A 6,530-nucleotide genomic window follows, 5' to 3' on the forward strand; every position below is an offset into this window, starting at 1 on the left:
GGTTCCACAGGGTGCATTTTGAACATATTATGAGTCATGACTATGTATTAGGATGTGGAATGTTTTCCAGGCCGTCAGTAGAGCTCATTACAACTTTAGAATATTCTGGTTAATTTGCACAAATTGTTCCAATGTTGATGGCAAAAGCCAAGCAGTAAAAGGGCAGAACTAAAACATATGTGTGATTAAACAGCAACTTAGAATGGCTCAGATGGTCACGAGGAACTTAGTCTTGTTTTTTACCACTGGGCCTGTGGTGGTATCTGCCCAGATTGGTAGATGCTCATCTGTGGAAGAAGTCGGAAGTGGGTTCCCTTGCTACTGGAGAAGGGATAACTGGGGTGGGATGAGATAACAGCGACCCTGTCTCCTTCCTGCAGTTTTCACCCTGCATATATTGTGCAAGGGGAAAGATGGTCCTTGATTTTCTATTTCTGGTGCTTAAAGCAGAAGACCTCACACCCAAGAAAAATCTACAGAGCCAGGCTCTGGCAAAGACCTGTAATATCAGGAGAGACTGTGAGATCTTGTGTCAAAATAAAAGATAAAAAGAAGGCTGGGACCATAGCTTAGGGATAAAGCATTTACCTAACATACTTGAGGCCATAGGTTTAATCCTGTCAAATCTACAGAAAGGAAGGCAGGAGCTGGGAGTGACATACCTGTAATCCCAGCACTGGAGGCAGAGCAGGCAGATCTCTGAGTTCAAGGCCAGTCTGGTCTACAAAAAGAGTTCCAGGACAGCCAGGGTTGTTATAAAGAGAAATCCTATCTCAAACAAACAAACAAACAAACAAAAATAGTTCAAAGTTAGCCTGGGCTATACAAGACTCTATCTCAAAAAACAAAACAAAACAAAACAAAAAAACAAAAAAGAAAAGGAAAAAAGGATAGAAGACTTCCAGAGACATGCCTTCAACACACTGGTTGTAATAGTTCCAATTACAATAATTACTACCTATTGAATACCTTCTTGGGGCAGTCAAGCTGCTAGGTATGTGACACTCTAATTATCTCAACAACCCCCGAAATACATTATTCCCTGTACGTACATAAGGTGATTTATTTTTCATGGTTGATGTTACCACTGAGACCATTGTCAGGGGTGTTATGGTTTGAATATGAACTGTCTTCCCACAAGCACAAATACCAAATACTTGGTCTTTAGCTGGTGATCTAATTTGGAAAGATATTGGAAAGCTTAAAAGGTAGGGGTTGGGACAAAGCAGGTCCCAGGGGGTGTGCTTTGGAAGGTTATAACTACTCCTCTCCCATCAGCTTCCTGTCTGAACCAAGATGAGGAAGTCCTCTGCCATACGCTACTACCACCACAATTCATTATTGCCATGGGCCCCAAAACTGCAGAGCTGAATGATGGATCAAACTCTGAAACTGTGAACCAAAACCCAAATCTCTACCTGTTAGTTATCCTCTCATGTATTTTGACCACAGCAATAAGAATGATAATTAATATAAGAAGACACAATGCTTTTGCAATTCTTTTTATTCTCACTATGAAGTTTTCACACATATTTTGCAGTTGTGAGGCTAGAATCCAGACAAGTGAAATCACCACGTTGTTTTTTCCCTGCTCTATCTTTTTTCCTTCCCTCTACTCCTTGTACTAATTATTTTCTCATTAGAGCAACAAAATATGCTGACAGAAACAATGTAAGAGAGAAAGGATTTATTTTAAAGGTATACAGTACATCATGGCAGGGAGGACACACCAGAAGGAAGAGAAAGCATGTTGGCAGGACCAGGAGGCTGACCGGCCACATTGAGAGTAAACAGGAAGTGGGGCCAAGCTCCTACTTCCTCCGGCATGGCTCTTCCTCCTAAAGGTTTCACAACCATTCCAAGTGGGTCGCCAACTGGGACCAGGTCCTCAAACATATGAGCCTCTGAGAATATTTCACATCAAAGCACAGTACTGCCTCTTGTCTCTCTTCCTGTTGGGCGACAGTGTCGTCCTCAGTCTTCCCCATGTACGTTGCAAGGACTCCAAATGCATCCCTCATCTTGTCTCTTTGATGGAAGAGGTCTTCATATCTCAGGAGACCACGCAAGGTAAACCTTGACACTTTTCAGCACAAAATTGTAAGACAGACCCAAGCTGAGGGGCTCCCACATATGTACCATCGAGGGTACCTGACCTGAAAACAGAAGTGGGCTCTAGAGCAATGGTTCTCAACCTGTGGGTAGAAACCCCTTTGTGGATCACATACCAGATATCCTACATATCAGATATTTACCTTATGGTTCATAACAGTAGCAAAACTACAGATATGAAGTAGCGATAAAGTGATTTTATGGTTGGGGTCGATACAGCATGAGGAGTTGTATTAAAGAGTCCCAGCATTAGGAAGGTTGAGAACCATTGCTCTAGAGGCTTCCAATTCTATGTAATGACTAGAAGGAAGGAAGAATGTGATGTCTTGGGCAAAAGACAGCCTCGAGAGGTATAAACTGAAGGAGTGACACTGTCAGATGAACTTGGAGCCTATGAAATGTTACCAGCAGGAATCATTTCATCCAGTCTTTAAAAGTCACCTACCAGCCTTTCCTCTTTCTTTTTGAGCCAGTGTTGGTCTTGCGAGCATGGTGAATATTCCTAAGATCCACCAGACATTCTGCAAGAAATGTGCCAAGCACCAGCTCCACAAAGTGACACAGTACAAGAAGGGCAAGGATTATTTGTATGCCTTGGAGAAGCAGCATTATGACAGGAAACAGAGTGGCTGTGGTGGGCAGACTAAGCCTATTTTCTGCAAATAGGTTAAAACTACAAAGATTGTGCTGAGACTTGACTGTGTTGAGCCCAACTGCAGATCTAAGAGAATGTTGGCTATTAAGAGATGCAAGAATTTTGAACTGGGGGGCAATAAAAAGACAAAGGGGCAAGTGATCCAGTTCTAAGGTGATTTTGTTATGAAGACAATAAAATGAAATCATGAGCTTTTGTTCACCTCATTTGATTGCAGTTGGTCTTTTGGGAGGGAATAAACCAAAGATTGTGCTTGGGAAAAAAAAGTCAGCTACCTTATGTAGCATCTTTCTTGATCTCCACATGTTGGATCCAGAAAGGCCTTTAGCCAGGAGCTTTCCTCATTCATAAGGAAGTCAAGGAAAGGGGGACATTTTTCCTCTCAGATACCTCTGCTAAATGATCTCTACTTCCTTGTGGACAACTTTCCCTTAAAGGCAGATTTCCATTGGCAACATTTCAGTTTCCTTCTGTCCTTCCTCTCGTCTAGTCTACAGGCAGTGAGGATTGTTTCTCTCCCACAGGACTTCCACTGTGGTCTAGAACAACCTGTAGCATGAGGAATGGCTTCAACAAAGGACAGGTTGTCAGTTACAGTTGTCAGTCAGCACACAGGCAATTGTATATGTTCCTCGTGCCACATGGCTACAGAAACACACAGCAGCAGGCAGCCCCAGGAGATCCTGGAGCCTCACCTGTCCCCAATCTCCCAGAAAGATCTCAGCCCTCCCTCCAGAGCCAGTGTTGGAATCTCTACAATAGGTGCTAAAAGGAAAAATTTCCCACTATTTGGGCTGCTGCCTAATCAGTGCTCAGAATGGGACTGTGCAAGCTTCCCACGGGAGGCTGGAATTATTTTCTAGATTTAAGAGTCAGGATACCCAAGACAATCCATTGAGCCGCTCACTGTCACAGAGTAGCCAAGAATCAGCGCTAAGATTTGAACCCAAGTCCAGCTGCTCCTCTGGCTTAGCTATTTCTGATACCCGTTCCTGATAACATTGCTGATGACTTAATTCTGCACCCTCCCACATTTAAGCTCAGATAACCTTTCCTGCCGGCTAATTCAGCCATAAACAAACACTACAGACCCCACACTCTGCCTTTCAAACACTTACAGTGCAATTGGAATGATAATAGGTGGCAGGTGGCTCCCTCGTTTTAGGCTTGTCATTCAAGCTTGGGGCGAGATTGAAATCCTAGGTGTCATGGCACGTCTCAGAGTTGAAGAAATGGAGACAGGAGGATCCCTTGGGGTCCCTGGCCAGTAACTCTCACCAACTGGTATGTCCCCGGTAAAGGTGAGAAACCTTGTCTCAAAAAGGCCAAGAGTATTCCACCTGAGGAAGCACGCCTGAAGTTGAACTTCCGCACACCCACACCCACACAGAGAGCACCTGGGCAGGCAAAACACTAAACATTTTACACACTGTACAATAACAGGGCAGGTAAGATGGCTCAGGGAGTCGAGGCATTTGCCACCAAGCCTGACTCCCTGAGTTTGATCCCTGTGACCCACACAGTATAAAGAGAGAAATGACTCCCACAAATTGTTTTCTGAAGTCCACAGGAATGGGAGTTTTGGTTTCTTTGTAAACTCAGTTATGTTGTGTAAATACGTTTTTGTTTTAATATCAAGTGTGGGATTTTAGTTGGGCTGCAGTTTGTCTGTGCCTGTTAATTGTCACGTGCAGGGTGTGATCTTTGCCAGCTGGTAACAGCCTTCCATGTGCAGCACGGAGTGGGGTGGTCTAGGACTCTGAGAGTATAAATATGAGAGCTGAAAAAGAGAAGAGGTGTGTGGGGTGGCCTTCGGTGTTGGCATGTGACGTGTAGCAGTTTGGAGAGACCAGAGAGCAGAGAGCAGAGACGGTGTGGCAGTTTGGAGAGATGCTTCGGGGCACAGCCTCATGGAGGAGCCTGCAGGCTTCATCTACAGCCGACGGAGATTTTAGAGCCCTAAAAGAACCCCTTGACCCTAACTAGCTGGGAGAAGTAAGGAGCTCTAGGGCCCCCTCTCCCCACTAACATTTTCTGTCTCCTACTTAAGGCTGGGGGATTGGTGGGAGATAGAGGCCTAAACACCCCAAATAAAGTACAGTTTTTAAAAAGACCACTATGGGTGGCTTTCCGCTACAGTCCACATACAAGCATCGGCATGCATGCACATGTGCACACTCACACACACACATACATAAATGTAATGAAAAGTAGAAAGCCATTGGCTGAGTGACTATTTGGGGCCAGACACTGCCCCAAATGTTGTTTTATTCTATTTTCCTTAGAAGGTCCTTACCTACATCTTTGGTTAAGACAGGATTTCTCTGTGTAGCCTTGGCTGTCCTAGGCTCACTTTGTAGACCAGGCTGCTCTCAAACTCACAGAGATCCACCTGCCTCTGCCTCTCAAAGTGCTAGAAATACAGGCATGTGCCACCTCACCAGCGACATCTTCATTTTAAAGAAGAGGATGTAGACATGAAACTGTTGGTTTCATGATACATATATTGAAAGGCCAGCATTCAGAGCCAGGGCCATTTCCTTTATGCCACAGAACAAGCTGGGGACAGGAGGTGAAGCCTTGGGTGTATGACCAATCCGTGGGGCCTTTTACTTAGGGATGGAAGGTTCCAGTAAGTGTTCTTGACTGGGGTCACTGGAGCTGGGTCTCAAGTCTGAGGAATATTTCACAGACCTGGGGCAAAGCTGAGTCTCAGCCAAGGGAATGGGAGGAACCAGAGGGGCCAGTGAGGAGGAAAACAGCTTCTCTCATTATCTATTTGACTTAGGCAAAGAAGAAACCTCTTAAGTGCCAGCCCACACATGGCTCATGCCTGCTCTCTGTATAGGTTATCCGCTGGCATGCTTTCACTCCCAACCCTTGAGGATGGCTTCCCCCCTTTCCTCTACAAGGAACCGGCAAATGCAAAGAAGTTATCCAAGTCACCCCATGACACAGAACAGGCCTAGTTGCAGAACTCTAGGCTACTCTGGGCATCCCTCTGTCTCTAAGCTGCAGCTTGTAACAGCAAGAATCTGCTGTTTGGACTCTCCAAGCCCTGGATGACTATCAAGTCTGTCTTAGTGAAGGCCTAGATGCAGAGGCCAGCCCTTGGATCCCTGCTTCTTGTCCTTTTGTTTTTGAGAATGGAGGGCATCTGTTTATGTTCTGGAAACTGAGAGGACACAGTTAGGTGATCTTCCTCCCAGGCATTCCTAGTGGATTAATAAACCTGTCCATGAGGAAAGGACATAAAGCTGAAGGCAAAAGAGAAGTGCCCAGAAGGCTGGAAGGTCAAGAGAAGGATGATCTGGTCAGCATCCTCTCAGGTCATCTTTTCTCTCTAAATCTTGGTCCTTCCATGCCAAAATCCAGTTTGGAATTCTTTGTTTGTCATTTAAAACAAATTTTTTTTTGTATGTATAAATGTTTTGGCTTACATATGTGTCTCTATACCACATGCATTCCTGGTACAAGCAGAGATCAGAAGAAGGTGTGGGATTCCCTGGAGCTGGAGTAGCAGATGGTTGTGAGCTGCTTTGTGGGTGCAGCTCCTCTAAGAATAACTGCTTGTAACTGCTGAGATACCTCATCAGCCCCGGTTTCTGTTGTTGTTTTGTTTTATTTATTTGTTGGGGTTTTTGTTTTGGTTTTTTTTTTTGTTGTTGTTGTTGCTTTAAGACAAGATTTCTCTGTGTATCCCTGACTGTCTTTGAAATCACTCTGTCCTTGAACTCAGAGATCCACCTGCCTCTGCCTCAGG

At 44.7% G+C, this 6,530-nt stretch overlaps 1 pseudogene; it reads left to right on the top strand.

The window, feature by feature from the left end:
- The first annotated feature begins 2,601 nt into the window (after nt 1-2,601).
- Nucleotides 2,602-2,919, top strand: LOC110545466 (large ribosomal subunit protein eL42-like; annotated as a pseudogene).
- Nucleotides 2,920-6,530: the final 3,611 nt, after the last annotated feature.

The sequence above is a fragment of the Meriones unguiculatus genome, chromosome 1 (assembly GCF_030254825.1).
Source record: "Meriones unguiculatus strain TT.TT164.6M chromosome 1, Bangor_MerUng_6.1, whole genome shotgun sequence".
NCBI classification, from domain to species: domain Eukaryota; kingdom Metazoa; phylum Chordata; class Mammalia; order Rodentia; family Muridae; genus Meriones; species Meriones unguiculatus.